The 25610-nt window shown below is 46.5% G+C and overlaps 1 protein-coding gene and 1 pseudogene across 1 annotated transcript in view; both read right to left on the bottom strand.

Annotated features, from left to right (window-relative positions):
• LOC119439908 (alcohol dehydrogenase class-3) overlaps window positions 1-25610 on the bottom strand; it is a 233542-nt gene that overhangs the window by 131974 nt on the left and 75958 nt on the right. The window lies entirely within an intron of this gene.
• Window positions 1494-2632, bottom strand: LOC125942911 (uncharacterized; annotated as a pseudogene).

A 25610-nucleotide genomic window follows, 5' to 3' on the forward strand; every position in this document is an offset into this window, starting at 1 on the left:
GTTTTCCCATTTTATAAGCACATTGTTACTTTTATAGACATCTTTTAAAAGATTACTTACTCCATCTTCCACATCTAAAGTGCCCAGTATGTCCCACAAATCCTTTTGGATTGCACTGTCATAGGCTCCCTTGATATGCAGAAATGCAAGCCTGTGTTCCTTTTCTGCTATTTCAATACACTGCGTCAATGAGAACAGATTATCTTCAAACCTTTGTTTTCGGAACCCATTTTGTAGTTCCCCTAGCACCTCCTCGCCCTCCCCCCGGGCCTGCAGTGTGTCCTTTATAATCTGCATCACCACCCTGTAAACCTCTGACGTCACCGGTATGGGACGGTAGTTGTTTATGTCGGCTTTGTCCCCCTTTCCCTTATATATCATGCTCATCCTGCTCAGTCTCCACCCGTCGGGGGCTTTACCGTCCATTATCATTGTGCTCACTGCCTCTCTTAATGCTTTCTTAGATTGTGGACCCAATGTCTTTATTAACATAATTGGGATGTCATCAGGACCTGTCGGCGTACTACTAGGAACCCTCTTCTGTGCCCTTTCACACTCGCTTTGTGCAAGTGGAGCCACTGCACTAACTAGTCTATCCTCACCTGACTGAGCACGTGCTACGTTTCCTTCTTTAAATTTTTCTGTCATCATTGTTCTTATATGTTCCATTGCCTCATCTACTTCTGGTCGAACACCTTGAGCTGTAGCTATAAACCTCTGCTCTAGGCTAGTCTTATTACTCAAGAAGTTGAGATGTTTTCAAAATTTCTTCGCTGCTTTTCTATCCTTTTTGTTTACTTCTGACAACCATTGGCTCCCCTTTCTTCTGATCTTCTCATTGATCAAATGGGATGCTTCCCTTCTACAGTTTAAGAAGTTATTCCATTTTCTGCCTACATCAGCTTCGGGTTCACCCCTCTGCTTTGAATATCTGTGTTCCCTGGATGCTTCCAGACCTTGCTCTATGGCCTTGTTAACCTCCTCATCCCACCAGCTCTTGGGTTTATGCCTTCTGTTCCCTTTTGGCCTGACTCGAGCCTTAGCATGCTCTAGCTCAAAAAGCTCTGTTAAATTTGCATATGTTCATTCTGTTTTTATATCCTCTGAAATTACTTTCTCAGTTTGTTGGGTTGCTATTTCAAGCTGCTTTTCCCAGTAAAATATCCCACCTGGTTGTTCATCTTGCCTCCTACCTACTTTCATTTCTCTTCCAAAGCTCACCTTAATACGTTTGTGATCTCTACCTAGACTTCTGGAGCCATATTCATCTATGTTCATTATCTTTAGCCTATCATGCATCCTATGTGACATTACTGCATAATCTATCGCAAACTGCAGGCTCCCTACCACCCATGTTACGTGCCCTTCACACTTCTCAGTACTGTTGCCTACAACTAAGTCATGCATCTACCTCCTCCCACTTCAGCCTATTCCTGCCACCTAGCACGTTAATGTATGTACCCTATGTCCGAATAGCCTTGCCACTGGTGCTTACGTCTATTTCTTCTCCTACAGACTCTACGTTTCTTGAATTTTGCGGCCTCTCCGGGTCCGTCTTTATCTACACTGGTGGCCTCAGGGCTCTGGGTCCCCCCAAAAAAGCCATAGCTTGGCGCCCTATCCTACTACCTACCCTCCAGCCCGTGGCACCACTGTAGTCAATGACATCCTGTGCAAAAGTGTGGGAGCCAGACTCTTACACGTCCCAGTTTATGTCCATTACGCCATACCCCAGTGGTCGGCTCAGACCCCTAATGACCCGGTTAGCCTCAACCACACTCCGTTCCATCCCGCTAGCCTGGCCCTGGACCTCTGGGATTGTGCATATGGTCACATGCACATTCGCAGAGGCTTCTCTGAGTTTACGCAACCCAACCTCTAACTGTCTCTTTAGGTTCTGGTTCCTTCCCTTCAGCACATCGTTGAGACCAGCATGGATAACAACCAGATTTTCGTGCTCCATGTTGTCCCATACCACCTTCTGAGCTTTTGCCATTGTGTCAACCATGCACTTCCCTGACTGTGCCTCCACACTCACCCGCCCGTCTGCCTTCACTTTTGTAAGGACGCCCCCCTCAACCCTCGCTACGTTGGAGTCCCCCACCACCAGGACCCTTCGCTCTACACGTTTGCCTCCCGCCTGCGATTGCCATCCTCTAGTTCGCGCTAGCTGGTTCTCCACCCACCGTGCGCCACTGACACGCGGCGACGGGCTCCCTGCCGTTCGTCCCTTCCCACCCGAAGCCTGCCGCGCTACCTCGCTGTAGCGTTGTGGAACCGCCATGTTGCCGCCGGTTCTCGCCTGGTGTTCTACGGCCCCTAGGCGTCCCTCCCTGCTCTCATAGCATGCCTCTGCCTGAGTCTGCGCGCTGTCCCCGCCGCCCGCCTGACGTCGCTCCGACCCGGGATTACGCGCCGCCTGTGCCATTAGCGCCTCCACCCACTCTTCCAGCACGGCCCGCTTTTCCCGTTCTTCTTGTAGCTTGCCAGCTATTCGCTTTACCAGGATGGCCTCGGGCCCCTTCCTGTCAAGCAACTCTCCGATCCGAGTTTCGAGCTCAATTCGCCGGTCTCTCTCCACCTTCAGCTTCCCTTTGAGCTCCTCCACACTGGCTGCCCATTCCCCTTCCATCCGCCGCACAGCCCCCTTAAAGCCTTCACACGACCTGCACGCGAAGCTAGCCTCCTCAGCGTCGGCTAAACTTGCGAAGTGCGTCTCGTCCAAATAACACCAACGTTTGCACTCCTCGCCCTGCACCATCTCGGCATCACCCCTGTCCTTCCTAGCCTGCCGCACCATCGTCCGCCCGACCACCTAACGAGAAAGCCCACCAAAATACCTGAACAAAGCCCCACGGTAAGCCGTACGGCAATCTCGCCATCTGGCTACCTCCGCTAGCTTCCCTAACACGGTTTAAAACTGCCGCTTTACACTGCTTTCACCATGCAACACGTGCGCCGTGCACAACCCGCTTCCAAAAATACAACTATTCGTTACCTACTAACGTCCTACCACCAAAATAACCAAGAAACTAAAAAAGCACGAAAAACAATATATATATATATATATAGATGGCTCGGTTAACCTAACACTTCTATCCACCAATGTACAGTTTTGATGTACATGTCGCGCCACCTAGCAGCGGCGGTGAGCAGCCGCGAGTAAGGCCCTCACTGCCATTTCACCTGTGACCGTGCTGCGCTCAGGCGCACCTGAAAGCCTCGTTTTCCAATTTTTCTATGGATTCACCGTGACCTCTCGGCAGCTTCTCCGTGAGAAGTGTGAACAAAAATAACAAGCGCACATACCGCTAATTTAAGTATCATCACAACTGCGAAGGGGATGCTGGCATCAAACTGTACCGCTTCCCGTCAAGACCATGGGAAGGAACTCGGCGGCCGAAGTTGATCGTCGCGGTTCGGCCCGTCAAGTAAGTGTCGCTCTTGCGAATTTCTGTTGACTAAGACGTAAACGCAAAGTTGAAAAAAAAACTAAAAAAAAACAGCAGGCTGCATCCGTGAAAACGCACAAAAAACCGACAATGCATAAAAAGGCATGATTTCATTCCCGCAGTTATAAATTGGTTGAGATAGTTGTTTAGCTCGTCTCGCTCCAAAACAAATGTGCAGTGGCTGTTACGTTGTCAAATTTAGCTTCGTAAGCGCTCCGTGCTGGACCTTTGTACGCACCGTGATTTTTGTTGTGCATTAATAGGCCAAATGCAGCTCTTTTCGGAGCCTGGATCAAGACGCGACTGCTGAAACCGGGCTCATTCATGCCGATGTTTGCTCGCGTTTAGAACAACAGAACTAAGGCTGGAATGCACCGCAGCATACATCGAGTATTCGCAAATTAAGATTTCTCTCGCGCACGCTAGCACACATTTGTTGAGTCATCGCGTTGTTTAGTGCCAGCTGATTGCTCTCTTTTATGTTTCAGCGGTGATGACTTCTCAGACTGGAGCCCGAACGACAATACGAGAATATGATCGAGACACTTCCTCAACGGAGAAAAAAGCACCATCAAAAATCATCCAGGTTACCTGCCAACTCGCCAAAACCTTGGCAAATGTGATGTGCAAGGCATGCTCCAAGTAATGAAGCTACAAATGATAGTTGAAAAACGTCTAACGCCGTATTTGCGCACGTAAGTGGAATAAAATATGTATTTTGAGTTCGACGTCGTAAACGTGCTTGCTTTGTTGTGACAACCGCTTCGCTGCAATGTCCGTGGTGTTTACGTTTTTGCCACGATATGCAGGTGTTAATACGATATCCATGGTTGTTGTCGTAAAGTTGACGTCCTTTCTCAAGTGGCGGCCTCAATATTTTCGATTGCCTTAAAGACCACATTTTATAACGACCGACATGTTTCTAATGAGCGCCGCAAAAGCATGCCTTCGTAGAAGTGGCCGCCTCGGTGTTTCGCGGAACTGACACGGTGGCGCTAATGGCTGAGCCGATCGCTGCGCCGCCTGACCATTGAAGGTAGCCTGCGGAAAGGGCTTCACGCCTCCCGAGCAAGCGCCCCAACTTGGAGGGCGAGTGTCATGTGACAAGAAGAAGCGGGGCCGCGAGGTGTTTCGGATGAGGAGATATGTCTCTGCGCTTAGTTTTTTTTTTTCAGCCCCGAAGAAACTAGTGAATTGGAACATTTGGCAGCTTTTATTTCACATTGCTACCAGAGCATTTTTGGGGGGTAGCATCACAAACATGATGAACAGCCCAGAATACCTGTAATCCTAGAATTACGCCAGTAGACGTTAAACTGAGCGTAATAAAATCCGCTGGATATTGGCTTTTGTGCTTGTGCTATCTGTTGAGATTATCCTTGAGGTTTGCCAAGCGCCATTACATACGAAAATAGCACTGCTAGGCTCGTGAACACGGGATCGATCCCTGGCCGCGGCTCCCATTTCGGCCCCCATTTCGATGGGGGCCGACTGCCCGAATTATAGGTGCTCAAAGTTAACCCCAACGTTACTAGACTAGCTTCAGTTGCAAAACTCGGCGGCGTTGCGCGGAACTGCCACCCGCCCGCGCCTTCATGGCGCTGCCGTCGCACCCAGTTTCACTTCCGCACTAGCCAGCTATGCGAACTGGCCGGACGAAACACGTGGTGCAGCGTTGGTGTATTCAGTGGTTGGTTGTTGACGGCGGATTTCAGGAAGCATGCCATCCGCGAAACTGTAGCCTTCGCCGCGTTTGTTAAGGATATTAGCAGACGATGCCGACGTGCCGCGTTTCTGACTGGAACAAGCGGCTATCGAACGATGTCGACAGTTCGGCGCTCCACTTCTTGTGTGCTCCCAGCAATGCGACACTTCGCTCTGCGTTGAACAGAGCGATTCCTGGGGCAGACCGCGAACTCTCTTCGAAATCCATGGTGTGTGATTTACACTTTCATGAGCAGGACATCTTAACGTGTTTGTGCATATTATCAATGGACAGACGGTTGAGGTGCCACGAGACAAGCGGACACTTGCCGAGGGTGCGGTACCGTAAGTGTTCCCGAACCTTCCCTCGTAGCTGTCGAACCGGGAAAAAAACGCAAACGAAGAGAGATGTTTGGTGACCTGACCTGTTCTAGGCCATCTTAGAAGAGCTGTCAGATAATACGCTGAGTCGTGTTGAGCGTCCCTTGCGCTTTCAGGAACTGAGTGCGCGCATCAGTAAATTTTTAACAACGGAGCTGTTTAAGCTTTTTGCTTCCCCGCGTAGTGTTTGCTAAAACTCGCCTAGCGATGACGTAACTGCGCACAGCTGCGCCTCGCATCACCTTGCGATAGCGAATCAATAGCTAATCGATAATTGATCAATAAACAATAAATTACGGAAAATGCTGGAGATGACTTGGTAGTGCTTAGTCTAGCGCAAATAGGTGGCCAATACCTTGCGATAGCCAATCAATCGATAATCCATCAATAATCAATAAATTCCGGAAAAGTAGAACCCGTAAGGCCAGGACCAGCTAGGTGCCGATCAGCTCCGCTGTTTCTTTAGCCTTGCGCCACTTGTGCAAGCTACGCTAATTTCTATTTAGTCAAGCGCATGCATACACGCATACCTTGCAGGAACCTTGCATATAAATGCATTCTTAGGCAAAGTTCCTGGAGCAGCGGCGGGAATCCAGTCTGGAAGTAAAGGCAGCGAGGAAATGTGCCAAGCTGCTGCAGGTGAAATTGATTTCCATGTAGGCCCAAATAATTTGCCTAGATTATGTCCCTTCTGACAGTTTAAGTCTTAGCTATATATAGGGGCATACAGTTGTTTTTTACTTCTTTTTCTTTAATAAAGCGTTCATTGGATTACAAGAAAGTTGCGCTATTTTTTTTTCTTTTCTGGATAACAAATTTGGTCTCGCTAGCTGGCGTATAACTGCCCCAGACCAAAATGTTAAGCAAGTAAAAGCAGCGAGAAAACGTGCCAAGCTGCTGTATGGAAAAAGTAAACTGCGTAAAATGTTTAGGTGGCAGGAAGAAACACACGACACTTACAAACGAAGTTTCTGCGCTTCGTCGTATGCGTTTCTTCATATCGTGCAGTTTACCCTTCTTTCAGTAGGGCCAACTAGCCCGATATATCTTGTTGCTGTAGGCGGATACCGCTTTCGCATGGTGTCACTAATTCGGACTAATAGGGAGAACTGTGCCAGCGAGCGTGAAACACGCGCAGGCTGCCCGTCCGCACGAGCCTGCGGCGAGGCGTCTGCAGTGGAGCGCGATGGAACGGCGCCGCCATCTGGCGGCTGCCCAAGGAGTGGTGACCGCGGCGGTAAGCGCACGGGCGGAGAGTTTGACAAGTAGTAGCAGTATAAACTTTTGTTAAAAATTACATGCAGGCCCAGTGGGTGGGTCCCTCAGTCCAGGGCCCCACTGGCAATAGCGGCACCCCGGGGTTGGTCGAGAAGGTCCGATTGGTCCTCCCGCACCGTTCTGGCTAGCCACACCTCCCACTGCCTACTGTTGGAGTTTTGCCCCAAAAGGAGTGACTGGATTTCTTGTGGCCGACTTTGGCACGACCATGTGATATGGTAAAGAGATGGCCGCCCCCCGCACCAAGGACAAGTGTTGGGGTACCGGGTGGTGTATGTGGTGTAGTAGGAGTAGGTGTGGGTATGTACGGGTTTGTAGTCGGCACCAGTCCCGCATTTGCGCTAGGATGGGTCTGGAAAGCTATACCGTTGCCTTCCTCGTTTTTGTGCCTCCAAAATATTGTTTATTGTGATCGTAGATTCTACGAGAGTGCGTTCCGTCGCTCGGATGCTACATTCACGAGCGAGGCCCTCTCGTTACCCGTCACTCCGGCGTGCGCCGGACACCACGTAATAGCGTGGTGTTCCGTGATATTTCTTCCTAGGATTTTCATTGCGAGTTTAGGCAGGGTGCCTGTCATGAAAAGGCGACATGCCGACTGCGAGTCGGTTAGTATTAAAGCAGAATGTTCTTTATATCCGGAGCCACCGCGGTAGCCTCTGCTGCGGCAACTGACTCTGTTCTGACTGTTTCGGAAATAGTAGTTTGTGCGTTTGTGGCTACAACAGTGAAAGTTTTGCTATCCTGTTTGCACGCGTCCGCGTAATAAACCTCCGTATTTCTACCGAACCTGTGTTCGAGTGGCCTGGCCCATGCAAGGCGCCTTTGTCTGTGGTATTTCTCGCTCATGTTTTAGGGATTGGGGACACAGATCTGAGCTCGTATATCCGGTGCGAGGAGTTCTGTTTGGTCGTTACAATGTGCCGGTCTGAGTCCATACCCTAATCGAACGAGAAGTGTTCGGCCTTGCTCCGTAGCATTGAGCCTATCTCGTTGTGCGATCAGTGTTGCAGCCACGAGTTTCTCAAAAGTGTTGCTAATACCCATTGCTTCAAAAAAGGTCGTGCTAGTGCTGATCGGTAGACCAAGCGCTGCCTTATAAGTTGTGCGTATCAGGGCGTTTATTTCAGTTTCCTCAGAGTTTGATACTTTTTGGAAAGGAAGGCCGAAGGTTACACGGCTTATGATAAATGCCTGCACGAGCCTTATCGTCTCTTCCTCCTTGAAGCCTTTTCTGTTTCTTGCTACTCTGCTTATCATCATAGACACACTGTTAACGGTTCTCCGGAGATTTGCGATCGTGTGCCCTACTGCTCCATTTTCCTGCATCTATAGTCCGAGTATACAAGTTTTAGATACCTCCTGTATTGTTTGACTTCCAAGAGCAAGCTTTATCGTAAGTCTATCGTCCTTTCGTGTGTAAGGCGCTCTTACTCGGATTATTTCGGACTTCTCCGGGGTATAATTCATGCCAGCTTATGCCACATGATCCTCTACGATGCTAATTGCCTTCTGAAGGGTTTCCTGAAGTTCCCCTAAAGATGCCTTTGCGGTCGAGAGAGTTACGTCGTCCGCGTAAATCGCATGTCCTAAGTTTGGGATTCGTTGTAGTTTCACTGCTAGTCCTTTCACCCCTATATTGAAGAGAAATGGTGAAAGAATCGAACCTTGCGGCGTTGCTCTTTTGGGGGTCTGTAGAACGTCTGAGCGGGTGGATCCTAGCCCTATCGTGGCTGTGCGGTTGTCTAGAAAGGATTTTATGTATTCATAAGTCCGCTGTCCGCAGTGCATGTTCGATATTTCCGTTAAAATGCTCTTGTGCGAGATGGTATCGAAAGCTTTTTTGATACCTTTTTTTGATAAGCATTTTGATATCTAATGCCACTGTGAATCCGTCTGCATTTCCTCTCTCTGGGTTTAATACTTGTTCTTTCAGCAGGAGAAACACGTCCTGTACCGACATATGCTGTCTAAAGCCGAACATGCTTTCCGGGAAAAGGTTGCTGTTTTCTAGGTACCTAGTGAGTCTCATCTGTATAACCTTCTCAAAAACTTACCCAGACATGATGTAAGTTGTATGGGTCGGATGATTTTAATTGTCCCTCAGTTGCCCTGGTTTCGGTATTAGAATTATTTGTGCATGCCTGCATGCCTGTGGGATTTGACTTTCTTCAGTCCATCCATGTTTTTTAAAGAGATGGGTTAGCGCTGTCAAAGCACTGAGGCTAAGATTGAGAATCATGGCGTTTGTTATTTTCTCCGGTCCAGGCGCCGTATTTTTCTTGAAAGTTTGCGCGGCCGCGAAAACCTCTGCCACCGATACGGAGGCATCTAGCTCCTCATTGCTCCTTCCAGAATATGTGGGAGTATCATGATTTTGCATGGAATTTGCTCATATATACGTCTTCTAGGGTGTCTAGGAGATGTGTGTTAGCGTCTCGAAATTCGCATTCAAGTAATCGAAGAGCGCGGTTCGTCGCTGTTTTCGTATTTGCAGGATCTATCATGCTTCTCAAAATGGCCCATGTCTTTCTTGTGTGCAGGGTTCCTTGTAGAGGTTCACAGAATTGGTGCCAATTGTTGTTTTCTAGTGCTTGTGCATAAGCATTAGCCTCCTGTGTTGTGCTATGCGTATTTTGAGATTTCTATCTTTGTCTTTTCCGCCGTCTCGTCAGGCTTCTGCGTGCTTCCCTTGAATGTATGAGGCGGCTGTCCGCCGCTGTTATATCCGACGTTGTAGCGATCTCCCTCGCTGCACTGAAGCTAGTCTAATAACGTTGGTTAATCCGGAGTCTGCCACTTCGGCGTAATCATATTGTCGTTTTGGCAAGTAAAATCCCGGAAATGATTATTATATTTGAGAAGTTCGCTGATTCATGTGTATTTCATGCACCATAAATACCAACATTTTAAAATACTTAAAGGCCATTTTTTAAAACCACTCTGGCTAATAAAGGTACACGGATGTGATCTCCAATTTTCCTTAAAAAGCATTCCAATATTTGATTATCTGAGCGTTCTTATTTATGGAGCAGTGGAAAAACTAATTCAAAGAGAAAGGCATTTTTAAAATATAACCCCACCATCAAGTGACGCTTCCCTGTGTCGGTTACGAGTTCTTTCACAGCGCAGTTGGGCATGTTCGACAAACATTTCGACGAAGAAGGCTGAGGGGACTGTTCTCACGGGTTTACTGCCGACGAAGCTGCTCATCTGAAGTATGCCTGCGCCCCACAAGCACAGCTGCAGTTGGGCGTTATGGGTACGCTTGCACTATAACATAACTCATGACTTAATGCCAGGAATTCTAGGAACAAAAAGCAATTATCTTGCCTTCCACTTCCGGAAAGATTCAATAACAGCTCTTGGGGCATAAGCAAATGCGATGTTGCGTCACAGCAGCTTTGCAGTCTCCGTCGAAGATATGTCAGTGTGCTTGAGTCCTTAGCGCCATGACGCCGCTTTCTTGCACCACGCGCGGCGGGGACCATCGTTTCAGTCGCTAGACGAGCGGTGAACAGACCATGCACTGCTGTTCCGGGCTTCCAGCGAATGAGGTGTTTGCCTGTGACTTCGCCTCTCGCATTGGAACTGCGATTCGCTGTGTTCTGAGAAGTTCGAAATGTCACTGCATCTGCCATCAAATCTGCTTTCGAAATTGTGCACTCCAAGTCTACCAAAGAATGATGTTGCGGGTGTGTCTGAATACGGTCTCTATGAAGGGTATATTAGGATGTTTATTTTAATACGCGACTAGGCATCAGGCCCCATTTAAAATGCAACCGATTTCCCCCAAGCAGCATCTCTCGTCGGCTGGACTGCCAGAGGTAGAATGTCCGTCACTTCGATGACGCTGTCTCGGCCCCTAGGCGATAATGTGACCTGGCCGCAGCTTCCCAGAAGCGTGTCCTCGGGGTGGCAACATAGCCACGGGCAGTTGGAATGTGAGAGGCATGGTTACATGCGAACACCTCTCGCTTCTAGTAAAAATACACGGAAACAGCCGTGCGTGAGCTGTTCATCATTTAAACGACAGAGGATGTCGTCTCCGGGGCGTGGAGTTTGGGAAAACGTCATGATAGTGCCCGGAGCTCCAGCTTATCGATATATCGTGGTCAGAGTCCATGAACATGTCATGTAGCACCTCCTATACGAATGTGTGTGTGTGTGTGTCTGCAGGTGCGCGTGAATATATATGCATACAAAGTAGTGCAAAACTTTTGGGACGGGTCGGGAGTTGAACCCCTCCTTCCTTCCACCCCACCGCCCGAAGGGCGAAGCCTCGATTGTGACAACAAATTAGCAGAGAGCTATAAGAAGCAAGGATAGCAGTGTAATGGGCCGTATAAACTTGTAAACATTCGCTACTAACTAAATGGAGAAGCAGTAACTAAATAGACAAGCAACATCAACACATCTCGCTCGATGACCGCGGAAATGCACTGTCAGCTGGAGTGAGGAGGCGCGGCTATAGCCGCGAGCGAATTGACCTGCGTGCCGCCTCTCGCGTCAAAGCTAACTAAACGTCGAAAACAGAGCGCATACGAAGTTACCGGCTCTAGTCGAACTTTTTGCACGTCGAAAATCGCGTCGAAGAGGAGGCCCGCGCCGGGGCGCACTTTTTCCACGTCGCAGATCGCTTGCGAGGTACGACGCCCACGCGGCCGCCTCCGGAGTAACACGACCCCCCCCCCCCCCCCCCCCTCCGCCGGCACACAGCGTGCCGCCGGCACGCGGCGACGATGTTACCGTGCTTGTTCTTTATACGGAACCTCACAACGACGTCCACGACCACGGCAGAAGTACGCTTCGAGTGTCCATATAATTGCTATTGTTATATAATATATCCGCTCATTTCACTATACATTGTCTCACTCATGCCTGAACCTTGGATTATTACGACCTTAGTGAGTCGTTTCTATCTTGGCGTGCACAATCTGCCAGCGCGATAAGTCATCCCCGCGAGTGAACTTGTACACACAACGCGCCTCCGTTTTTCCGCAAGCAAGGTGAACCGATATCACCTCTGCTTATCGTTCAAGCACTGACCACGTTCACACTCACTTCCACTCACAAGCCTTCACTCATGTTCACACACACCTGAACTCACTCACGTTCACACTCACAGCACTCAGTCACGTTCACACTCATCTCCACTGGCACTCACAGGCACTCACCACGTTCACAATCACGTCCACTCACACTCATTGGCACTCACTAAACACTCACTAAACACGCAATGCCTCACAACTTCAAGTGTACCAGAGAGCTGGAAGAACGCCAACATTATACTAATCCATAAGAAGGGAGACGTTAAAGAATTGAAGAATTATAGACCCATTAGCTTGCTTTCAGTATTGTATAAAATATTCACCAAGGTAATTTCCAATAGAATAGGGGACACACTTGACTTCAGCCAACCAAGAGAACAGGCTGGCTTCAGGAAGGGATATTCTACGATGGATCATACCCATGTCATCAATCAGGTAATCGAGAAATCTGCGGAGTGCAATCAATCTCTCTATATGGTTTTCATAGATAATGAAAAGGCATTTGATTCAGTAAAGATACCAACAGTAATAGAGGCATTACGTAATCAAGGAGTACAGGAGGCATACGTAAATATCTTAGCAAACATCTACAAGGATTCCACAGCTACCTTGGTTCTCCACAAGTAAAGTAGAAAGTTACCTACCGAGAAAGAGGTCAGGCAAGGAGACAGAATTTCTCCAACGCTATTCACTGCATGCTTAGAGGAAGTATTCAAGCTCTTAGACTGGGAAGGCTTAGGAGTGAGGATCAACGGCGAATATCTCAGCAACCTTCGGTTTGCAGATGACATTGTCCTATTCAGCAACAATGGAGACGAATTATAGGAAATTATTGAGGACATTAATCGAGAAACTGTAAGAATTGGGTTGAAGATGAATATGCAGAAGACAAAGATAATGTTCAATAGCCTGGCAAGGGAACAAGAATTCAGGATCGCCAGTCAGCCTCTAGAGTCTGTAAAGGAGTACGTTTATCTAGGTCAATTACTCACAGGAGACCTTGATCACGAGAAAGAAATTTACAGAATAATGAAATTGGGTTGGAGTGCATATGGCAGACACTGCCAAATCCTGACTGGGAGCTGAGCACTGTCGTTGAAAAGAAAAGTTACGGTCATTGCATTCTACCGGTGCTAATATACGAGCAGAAACTTCGACGTTAACAAAGAAGCTCGAAACCAAGTTAAGAACCGTACAAAGAGCGATGGAACGAAAAATGTTAGGCCAAACGTTAAGAGACAGGAAGACAGCGGTGTAGATCACAGAGCAAACGGGGATAGCGGATATTTTAATTGACATTACGAGAAAACAATGGAGCTGGGCAGGCCATGTAATGCGTGGGATGGATAACCGGCGGACTATTAGAGTTACAATATGGATTCCAAGAGAAGGGAAGCGCAGTCGAGGATGGCAGAAAACTAGGTGGGGTGATGAAGTTAGGAAATTTGCAAACGCAAGTGGGAATCAGCTATTGAAAGACAGGGGTAAGTGGAGATCGCAGGGAGAGGCCTTCGTCCTGCAGTGGACATAAATATAGGCTGATGATGATGATCAAAATTAAATTTGGGGTTTTACGTGCCAAAACCAGTTCTGATTATGAGGCACGCCGCAGTGGGGGACTCCGGAAATTTGGACCACCTACCATTGTTTTATTCCCAGATGCTTGAGTTCATCAGCCTGAGCGTACGCGACTTCAACAGTACTGTATCGTTTGTAGTGATAGAGCTTGCGATTGCAGGATGAATGATTGAATGATGATATATTTTCCCATGAAAATAATTACATGGTGTGGTTCTCGGTAAAAAAAAGTTGCGCAAAGGCTACTTGACCAGCCCAAAAACTCATGAAAGGCAACAGAAGGCAGTGTGCGCTCGCATGTGAGAACACAGGTGGGTAGGCTTCAAATTACAAAAAAATATGTTTACAAACGGGAAGTGAAACATTTTAATAATTGGAAAAGCAAGTAGTCCGTGTTCATAGTGTCCAGAAGAAAATAATAAATTAATGCACGAGCATTATGGATTACTTAAAGCATCGTTATAATACAAAAACGAAAAAAGAAATAAAAAACCTTAACATAGCACTATATCCAGTACAGCACAAACTCAAGCATTCAAATCGGTAATCGATAGCTTCCAGCCATATATGAAAATTGCTTCCTGAACGTTTCACTAATACTTTGTCAGTCTCTAGGAAAGACACACCGAGAAGAGAGAGAGAGAGCGCCTGCAAAGATCTTCATCCATCTCACCTGTCATCGAAGCATTTATTGTTCTGCTGTGCATGGAGTTGGTGTTATGCAGAACAAATGTGATAACTTACATATATGAAAAATGTTTTGAATGTATCTATTCCAGTCAGGGCTGCTTATTCACGAAATGACCTAACGCAGGACTAGGCACTAGGAAAGCGCGTTCTGGTCGCGCATGCCCCCCTTTCCTGTAATGTTTTACATTTCCCTGGTGATTCAGTGATAACCTTGCCATCATCCCTGCATTATAGAGCTTTGCCTGCTGCTTCAGACGCAAAAGTGGTGCCAGCGAATAATTCATGGGAACTTCATGTTGGGCAAGTTGGTATTGGAACTACCTAAAGGCACCAAAAAATACACAGCACGCAAGCGAAGACAACGGCACAGAGCGCCCGCCTCTCACAACTGCTTTATTTGCAGTTGCGTGTGCCGCCCGGTTGTGAGTGGCACCCGGTACACAGAGCCCAGTTGTCGCCATATAGGGCAAACCGGTTGTTGTGTAAATGAGTGGATCAGGGAACAAGAACGAAACGTTGAGGAAAATAAAGAGGGCCCAAATTTACCTAAGCATATTAGAAACTGCCCCTCGCGTTCGTGTGGGCCAGGGTTTCCTGGTGCGCGGATTCTTGCCAGAAGTAAAGATACGAAAGCCAGGGAAATTATGGAAACGTTCTGTATCAGCAACAAAGGTAGCTTGTGCGTTAGTGAAACTTTATATCCTAGTACAAGGCCGAGATAAATGTTTTTGAGCGTTCCCTATCATACTGCACTTGATTCTGGAATGAATATGTTTGTCGCGGTGGCGCTGACTGAAGGTATATATGTGCGTGTTTTCCGAAAAATGAAGCAGTTGTGAGTGGCGCTCTGTCCCGTTGTCTTCTCTTTTATGCTGTGTGTTTTGGGCGCCTTAAGATAGTTATAATGAATAGTTCATGTGCGTGGCATATTCGTGGCTGCTTTCTTCATCAGTAGCTACCACAGGATAATTTTAAGGCTGAATAATTACCGCGAGGGCACCTCAAAACGAGTGTCGATATGTTACAAGATTACCCTCGGACTTTGTGGAGCTTTGTTTGAGCAACTCAATTTATGTAATAGATATGAATTCGTGATTACGTTAACCTCTTTTTGATAGGATGTCCAGCACATCCATTACTACAAACTTTTGAAATCGCACCCAATATGCCTAGTGTCCTACGTATAGAACGCTGCTATCTCAAACGTTGTATCTGAGGACGTTTTCAATACAGAGCATAGATATTCCCTTGTATATGAATTTTCTCCTTTATGAGCAGGTAATCACTTTCACGGTAGGAATGAATTATATTTCAATCAATTTTGGCAAATTGTTCTGCCCTGAGATGGCGCCCTTCTCGAAGTCCCAAAATCCATGATGTTGCAGCTGTTGCTACACGCAAACGTCTACAGGAAAAATCGCGAACGCTTGAACAGAGAAAAGTTATTACCCTACGAATGCAGGCTGGCAATTGCAAGTCTTTTTATAGGAAATGTGAGGAGTTAAAGCGAATGAAATAAGTGTACTACACGTACGACACTAGGCACATATGAGTTAAGGCAAGCACTCAGCAAGGTAGCTTAAGTACTGAATGTAGTGACCTACCCACAAAAAAAGTGGTCGCAGTTTCACCTGAAAGGCGAAGCATCAATTGCGATAGCAAATTTGTAGAGAGCTATACGGAGTAAATGATAGTAGCTTTATCAGCTGTATAAACCAGGACATGCAGCAGCACCGGCAACACGCAGAACTAATGTCGACGCCGTCGGCGTTTTGCCCGCGTTCGCACAAAATGCGTGCGGCGTTGCTGACTGGTGCCGGAGCCTCTGATATAAATAGGCACTTGGTGCCGCAGCTAAAGGTCACCTCCCTTCCCTCCCCCTCCCCCTCCCCCCCCCCACCGCCTTTAGCGCGTCGGAAGAAGGCGCGTTTGCTCTACATATATGGTGATTGTAAAGGAGGAAAGAGACGCCTACTTCTGCAGCCCTTAAGGAAGCACGGCGAAGAACGCGCGTCTGTTTTCCGCCGTGTGTGGTAAGTGGTTCTTGAGGGAAAGGGAAAGGTTGGCGCTGTGTGTTCACTCCCCGTGAAAGAGCGCGTCCCTCGCGCCCTTTCACTCGCACATACAGCGTTCGGCGGCGCGCGGCGACGATTTCATCTCCATTGACGTCATACGGAACCTCACGGCAACGGCGACGGCGACGGCGACGACGACGGCGACGACGACGGCAGAAATCTGCTTTGGAGTGTCCATATAATTGCTATCGCAATAAAAGCAGATTTATACCTCAAGGCGTTAAGAAAAGACGCACAAATGATAAAGAGAGTAAGATTTCTTACATAAATGTGCAGAGTGGTCGCAAGCAGAATAAATTGCTGGAAATTAAAACGCTGCTGAATGATGAAGCTCTTCGCATGTGCGCCTGGACCGAAACACATCTCCGAGATTTGGAACAGCTGCCTGTTATTGAAATTTTTTTTATGGGAAGGGTGCTCCGAAACCACTGGGTCAAGAAAAGGTTTAGGTGTAGGCCTGCTACTTATGCGAGGTATGAAGTAGCGAAGGGCAAAGTAGGCAAGCAAAGAGCATCTATGAATTAGGTGTGCATGGGAAGGAAGAAAGACATGGCTGGGAGTAGCGTACTTATGGACAAGTAGTGAAAGCAGAGATCAAAATAGAGAATTGGTTGACTACTAGAACCGAACTTATTGAAATCAGGTCAGGTATAGTGGATAGAAATATCAATGCGCAAATGGAACATATAGACGGACATAAGGATTACAACGGTTCTTTACGGCGGGATCTGTGCGAGGAAGAGAACCTTGTAGTAGTTAACTGGGAAAATAAAATGTCACGTGGCAATGCGGAAATAGGCAGTCGTGAATCGACAACGGCCATACGCACTCAGCACCAGTTTATGAACGAGTAGATGAAATTACGATAGATGAACAAGGAATAGATAGCCCAAGTAGCAATCATAAGCGTATAACCTTAACTTTTGGTAGACACACTGACGCAAGACAGGAAGCAACAGCAGCAAAATTCTTTAGACTGATTTATAACAAAATCGCAGAAATAGTACAATGCGTACAGGAGAAAATGGAGGCCTTCCCTACAGCAGTATGGGATAACTAGGGACTCATAGACATGGTGCAGCAGGAGATAACCCAAGCACGGCTGAAGACTCATTGAAGTGGAAAAATAAAACCACGCAAGTGGTGGAACAAGAAAATAAATCAAGCTCTAGAAGAGCGTAAACAGGTGTATAGGAATCATCGAGAAACCAAAAAGTTGGTATGTGAACGGGCGTTCGTCACGGTTGCCGACGTTCGTCACGGTCGGTACGTCGAGGATAGGACGCAGGGGAGAGTCAGAGAACCCATTGCAAAATCACAGAAAGGACAGTAAAGGCATTGAGGCACACATGCAGCTTCGTTGTGTATGATGAGCTAGATGTCGCGATAAAGTGCAAATACTTTCTTTCATATTCGCTCGCTCTTTAGACTGAAGAGAGCGTACAAACGAAAAAAAAAAAAACGTTCGCTCGGCGCGCTCTTATACGCATGCACAGCGCCAACAGCTGATCGAGTGGATCATTGACCTTGCGGCGGTTGCCGATCGCACCCTTTGCGGACAGACTCGAACAGAGACGGTCGCTGCTTGTCTCGTCGGAGCGACTACGTGCCCATCTGTCTTCGCGCGCATGCTATTGGCGGTTACGCTTTCAGGAAAGAAAGTTCGTCATCGCAATCTCAAATCATTTGTGCACAGTATCGTTGCGTCAGCTGTGAAATTCGGAAGTGTTACTTAGATTTAGATGCCCGTTAAAAATTGTGGAGATCCTACGCACTCAACGAATCATTTTTGATGGCATTGTTTGGGGTTCTGGAAAGCGTTACCAGGTTGACCAATGGGTTTGTGTAAATCCAAAAAAAAATTATGGGATTTCACGGGCCAAAGCCACGATCTCATTATGAGGCACGCCGTAGTGGGGGACTCCGGAATAATTTGGACCACCTGGGGTTCTTCAAGGCGCACCTAAATCTAAGTATACGGGTGCCTTCGCATTTCTCCCCCATCGAAATGCTACCACCGTGGCCGGGATTTGATTCCGCGCCCTCGTGCTTAGCAGCCCAACACCATAGCCACTAATCAACCACGGCGGGTTGTGTAAATCCAGTACTTGTGTATGTGTTATGCGAGTACAGTGAACTAGAATGAACAGGACAGTATGTGTTTATCACGACAGCAGCAAGAAGACGACGGTATCGACGACTGCATGATTTCTAGGAGCGATCAAATTCAGCGTACGAGTGGCATGTAGGTGCGAGATGGGTAAGAAACGCAGAAACTAAATGTTCACTGACGGCAGGGCGCACTATCACTTGGAGGGCACAAGCGGCCGACTTGATGGGGATACTGTAGCACAGCGTAAAACCCAAGTCCTATTATTTATAGCCAATCGGAGGAGTGGCGTGGTGCAGATGCTCGCCTTGCCCAAGCCGTGGTAACGCTGCCATATTGAAATTCGATGCAGCCTCGTCGTACTCGGACACTATGTGCACCAAGAAATAGCAGGCCTCGATGTTTGATTCAGCGGCCTGGTAACGACGACAAGGACCGTCAAAGTCCAGTAAGAGATTCGTGAAGAACAAGGAGGCGGCGCGTTGACTCTCGGAAATAAAAGCTCGTGAGGAATCTGCGTTTCAATCGCTGTTTGAACGGATGTAACCACCGCCCGGTGTTGAGCTGTTGAGATGCCGGGATCTTCTTGGGCGTGCTACCTGGCTCAAGCATAGGTAGTACGTACGTGACAACCAGAAACGACGGCCGGATTACAAAACCGAAATGACGATGCCACAACCATCACGGCATCACAAACACGAGCATATAGCCATCAGCTACTTCGTGCATTGAGTCGGCGTAAGTTCTTGTCATGGTAATACCATTGCGTGCGTGCGTGTCGTTATTTATGCAATTATTGCCATGCATGTCATGACTTTCAGTTCTTGCAGCGCTCACAAAGACGGCGAGGAAGAGTAGAGCACTGGACATGCGCATGGCCAGTGCTCTTCTCTTTCTCCCCGTCTTTGCGAGCGCTGCAAGACCCGAAAGATGAATGCGTACCAAACTTGCTCAGTTTACAATTTTAATGTCATGACATCGATTAAAATCATGTAATAGCTTGACTGCAGACATACCATGTCGTGCTTCATGGCATTCATTCATGATTATATGACATGCATGACTTGAAATGTCAATAATGCCACACACGCATGACATTACACGCATATTCAGAATATATCCCGTTAAAGAAATGCGTGTCAAGTAATTTAATCTATTAATGTATCTGATTTATGACATCCATGTTATGACATGCACGGTATGTCATGACATGATTGCCATTCATGTCTGGTTCATTTTCGAACAAGATATGTATCAGGATGTCTATGATACGAATGAAATGACATGACGTGCATCACATGAATGACATGACATGCATGCCGTGAGCGTCATGAATGACATAAATGACATGGGGTGATGGTGGCGTGGTCGTATCTTTAACTGGATATGTGTCAGATTATGTGTAGCCAGACATAGCGTTCATGACATGACAAGGATGAGACGACATTACATGATCATGCAAGTTTTGTCATTAATGTCATGTCATGACGTGCATACATTCAATTCATTCTTCTTTCTGGAGTTTTACGTGCCAAAACCAGTTCTGATTATGAGGCACGCCGTAGTGGAGGGCTGCGGAATAATTTTGACCACCTGGGGTTCTTTAACGTGCACTACAACGCAAGCACACGGGCGTTTTTGCATTTCGCCTCCATCGAAATGCGGCCGCCGCGGCCGGGATTCGATCCCGCGATCTCGTGCTCAGCAGCGCAACGCCTTAGCTGACTGAGCCACCCCGGCGGGTACATTCAATTCATTGCATGACCCGCATGTCAATCATGTGATTACATTTAAGTCATGCCATTCATGTCAGGTCATGCACGCATGTCATGACATAACACTTATGTCACTAAATTGATGTTATTCATGTGAGGCCACGCATGCATGCTATTTATTTCTTGACATATATTCAGTTAAAGAAATGACCGCGTCGGCATTGTCTTTTATACCATTTATGTAATGACTCAAATGCCATGACAAATATGGTATGTCATTGATGCCATGACACGTGATTCATTATATGTATGCATGCATCTCATGCCCCCATGCCAATTCTGATATATAGATATTTGAAGAAACAACCACTATGTAATCACGGCGTAGGAGGACAGACAGACAGACAGACACGGACGGACGGACGGACATTTGTTATTGTAAGCCATAAATGAATAAAAATAAAAGCCTGTGCCCGTACCATAAGAATACAGCAGGCGGGACGGACGTATAGACAAACAGACGGACGGACGGACGGACGGACGGACGGACGGACAGACAGACAGACAGACAGACAGACAAGCAGACAGACAGACAGACAGACAGACAGACAGACAGACAGACAGACGGACGGACGGACGGGCGGACGGGCGGACGGACGGGCGGACGGGCGGGCGGGCGGGCGGGCGCTCGGACGGACGGATGGACGGACGTTTGCAAAGTTTGCAAAGAATGCTTCACATTAAAAGCTAGACATACAGACAGAAAACGCTTGAAGTTTGCAAAGAACGCTTCGCATTAAAAGCTAGACATACAGACAGAAAACGCTTGAAGTTTGCAAAGAACGCTTCGCATTAAAAGCTAGACATACAGGCAGAAAACGCTTGAAGTTTGCAAAGAATGCTTCGCATTCAAAGCTAGACATACAGACAGAAAACGCTTGAAGTTTGCAAAGAACGCTTCGCATTAAAAGCTAGACACACAGACATAAAACGCTTGAAGTTTGCAAAGAACGCTTCGCATTAAAAGCTAGACATACAGACAGAAAACGCTTGAAGTTTGCAAAGAACGCTTCGCATTAAAAGCTAGACATACAGACAGAAAACGCTTGAAGTTTGCAAAGAATGCTTCGCATTAAAAGCTAGACATACAGACAGAAAACGCTTGAAGTTTGCAAAGAATGCTTCGCATTAAAAGCTAGACATACAGACAGAAAACGCTTGAAGTTTGCAAAGAATGCTTCGCATTAAAAGCTAGACATACAGACAGAAAACGCTTGAAGTTTGCAAAGAATGCTTCGCATTAAAAGCTAGACATACAGACAGAAAACGCTTGAAGTTTGCAAAGAATGCTTCGCATTAAAAGCTAGACATACAGACAGAAAACGCTTGAAGTTTGCAAAGAATGCTTCGCATTAAAAGCTAGACATACAGACAGAAAACGCTTAAAGTTTGCAAAGAATGATTCGCAGTAAAAGCTAGACATACAGACAGAAAACGCTTGAAGTTTGCAAAGAATGCTTCGCATTAAAAGCTAGACATACAGACAGAAAACGCTTGAAATTTGCAAAGAATGCTTCGCATTAAAAGCTAGACATATAGACAGAAAACGCTTGAAGTTTGCCAAGAATGCTTCGCATTAAAAGCTAGACATACAGACAGAAAACGCTTGAAGTTTGCAAAAAATGCTTCGCATTAAAAGCTAGACATACAGACAGAAAACGCTTGAAGTTTGCAAAGAATGCTTCGCATTAAAAGCTAGACATACAGACAGAAAACGCTTGAAGTTTGCAAAGAATGCTTCGCATTAAAAGCTAGACATACAGACAGAAAACGCTTGAAGTTTGCAAAGAATGCTTCGCATTAAAAGCTAGACATACAGACAGAAAACGCTTGAAGTTTGCAAAGAATGCTTCGCATTAAAAGCTAGACATACAGACAGAAAACGCTTGAAGTTTGCAAAGAATGATTCGCAGTAAAAGCTAGACATACAGACAGAAAACGCTTGAAGTTTGCAAAGAATGCTTCGCATTAAAAGCTAGACATACAGACAGAAAACGCTTGAAATTTGCAAAGAATGCTTCGCATTAAAAGCTAGACATATAGACAGAAAACGCTTGAAGTTTGCAAAGAATGCTTCGCATTAAAAGCTAGACATACAGACAGAAAACGCTTGAAGTTTGCAAAGAATGCTTCGCATTAAAAGCTAGACATACAGACAGAAAACGCTTGAAGTTTGCAAAGAATGCTTCGCATTAAAAGCTAGACATACAGACAGAAAACGCTTGAAGTTTGCAAAGAATGCTTCGCATTAAAAGCTAGACATACAGACAGAAAACGCTTGAAGTTCGCAAAGAATGCTTCGCATTAAAAGCGCAACGTAGTCAAAATTATGACCTCCGCTACGGCGTATGTCATAGCACGTGCTACTTCAGGACTTTAAACCACAAATCAATGCCTAAATCAAGTACTTCAATCACTGAGCTATATGCAACCGGAACATGTTTTGGGACAGCTGCGCAGTGAGCCGTTACTTCGGCGCACCTGCCTTGCGGAAGCACAGCATCGCCAATATGCAGTTTGGCTGCAGAGCACCAAGTTTGGCAGGCGTGCGAACTGCATGACACAAGTACGGATCAGTGGCGTAGCCCGAAATTTTGTTACGTTTCAGAGCGGCCTCCTTCTTATAGAATTTGTCGAGGGATCAAATACATGAATAATAACTGCATTGCCATTGCCATTGTATGTTAGATGCTGCAAATGAATTATTGAATTCTACGCCCTGTCAAGTAAAATATGTATGTTTTAATAAAAGAATAAATTCGGATGTCTCAAAAATTGTGGCAGCAATAACTGATAACAACTGCGCTTAACAATAACAATTGCGCTTTTTTGTCTATTGAATAAGCAAAGAAAGTACCACACGAACTTTACAACGGTATCAGTTAGAAACCAGAAAAACAGTCCATGTGGCTGATATGAAAAACGTAAGGTGATGAAATGGACAAGTTGAGGAGAAATATTTTGATGAACCTTTGTCATTCAAGAATCTTGTTTACATTTTTGTACATATGCAACGACCAGAAAAAAGCTCAATGACACTCTCCTTCATTGCAATAGATTGCGCAGGAGCAGCTGCCGTGTATTGTAATTACACTGATATAACAGTCGCAGCAGTGAGTAGATATAAAAAGCCGGAGTTCTGCAAAATATACATTAGAAATGCGAAAATAGAAAGGAATATACAAATGCGGAGATACAGCTTGATAAAGGGCACGAAAGTGTCGCTGGAAACAAAGTTCACTGCTTGTATACACAAAACCTCGCAACAAGATATTTATATGTACGTATCTCCAATAAATCTACGTATTTGAACAAACTTCACTGCATATAATGCGTCAAACAAGACAACAAGACATGTTGCCCCGTCACAGATAGTAAGCTTTACGCATAGAAAGACAGACGATCCAAGCAAGAGCAAAACTATGATCGCAGAAATCGTGATATATACTCGGGCCATGCGGCGGTCACGACGGCACGATATGGGTAGAATAATAGAGGAATAATGCAGAAATCAGTATAAAGATGTGAAATTTAACTGCCTGCGGAGCGGCAACAAATATTCTGCGCCCAAAATTAAAGAAGGGTATTGCTTCGATTCAAAAAAGAAGTAATAGCAGGTAGCTAAACAAGGAAAGAAAAGGCCAAACGAAAGACACAGATGACGCGGCAAGTTTAACTACCCAATATTCGAGTGTGTGTGTTGGGAAACGCCGCGTGGGCCGGGCTTTCAATGAGCAAGGTCGGTCAAAATTGGTTATTGATGTCCTCGCAATTTTCGTATTCGCATGATAATTTTGATCATGATGCTAACTGTTAGAATAAACGGCGAAAATTTCTGCGGTTTTAAAAGCTCATGAACAGTCATACGTTTTCATACTTACGAGTTTATATACCTGAAGGAACAGAGCTTTTTACTTGCATTGATTTTTGCCGCTTTGCTATCTAACGGACAAACTTCACTCGGCGGGGAAGTTGAGCGAAGCGGTCAATCACTTTGGACACGTTGATGCCGACCTCTCTGTGGGTGTAAAGAAGCGCCAGCCTAACCACGCGTTCCACAGACATTGTAGAGCGGAAGTAGTTTTTTAGTAATCTCACGTTAAATATATTCTATCTACGCTGGCAGTGGTCACGGCAAGGGTGACTAGAATCTGCAGCAGTTTGCGCACATTTACATAGAACCTGCAGTCGCAATGAGAGAGGGCATCTATATATGCCGGTGCTAAACCCTAAAAAACACTCCTTCGATGTCGTTGGCATCCTTGTTTAGGTACCTCGCACAAACAGTAAGCTGTTCAATTCCAGTAATATCCGTCGTTTCGTCAGCAAGTATGGAGAAGCAGCCTGCTTTTGCATCTCGGCTTTCTGTGATAATTTCACCACATATTTCTATAATTTAGTTTTGTACATCTGGGCTTAAATACGAGGCATTACTCGGGAAACTCTCAAAATGGTTCTTCAGATATGTATCTCCACAATCAGCTCGCATGCGAAGAAGCGCTCTCAAAATACCAGTATTTTCAGCGGGGGCTATGCTTAAATCTATAGGGCCACTATCCCTGTAGCCCTGGAGAGCCAGGCCTTGTCGCCCGAAAAAAAGAACTGCCGTTAACTTTCTTTTATTTTCTCTTATTTTAGTTTACCTGCCCTGTTGCAGCTGATCGATCACATTGGGTCCGCTTTCTGAAAACGTTTGGAGAAAATTATCATCTGCCAGCTGACAGTCACGGTGATATTTAGTATTTTCGTGTGTGTGGAAGATTGCGAGCACGTGCTTCCCTTTCTGGAACGGCTTGGACACGAGCGCCCCAGTGCACGCATGTCGGCTCAAGTTTTATAAGAACATTAAACCCTTAAAGTTCCAGAATTGAAAATCTAAAGCACGCTTTTGGAAATGTTAGTGCACCTTTTCGCGTCACAGGTTCATGATAAATTTATACCCATAAAGTTTGGGAATTGAAATCCGTGCGTTGCGTAGATTCCGCGGCCGCTGCAAGATGCCGCAACGCGCCCGCTCGGTATCGAAAATCCCTTGAAAGTTTGTGCTCGGATGGGGCTTCTCGCGTTATGTGACTCCAGCTGCAAGGGCGTTGCCACGAAATCTAGCCCGAGGTCACAACGTTCGTGTTGAAATGTATTCTCCAGCGTGAAAAAGACATTGCAGACAAAATCCTGAATGATTCCCGGCACCGGTCGTTCTTTTGGTCGGCGGTGCACGCCAGCACGAAAAAACTTCGGGTGAGGGGGGGGGGGGGGCTGACGCCCCATCAGCTCCGCCCCCCCCCCCCCTGGCTACGCCCCTGCTCAGGACAATAACGCTGGCAGGGGCCAGGAGTGAACGTAATTAAGATGATGAAAGTCAGGTAGCGGCTGTTTATCGAACAATCGCGGCCTTCGCAGCAAAATTTCCTCACCAATGAAACACCCGCGGTCACTCAGTTACGCGTCGTGATGTGCAGCCACGCACAGCTGCTAAAGAGCGGTTGGAACTGTCGCAATTGTGTGAACGCCAAATG

The sequence above is a fragment of the Dermacentor silvarum genome, chromosome 2 (assembly GCF_013339745.2).
Source record: "Dermacentor silvarum isolate Dsil-2018 chromosome 2, BIME_Dsil_1.4, whole genome shotgun sequence".
NCBI lineage: Eukaryota > Metazoa > Arthropoda > Arachnida > Ixodida > Ixodidae > Dermacentor > Dermacentor silvarum.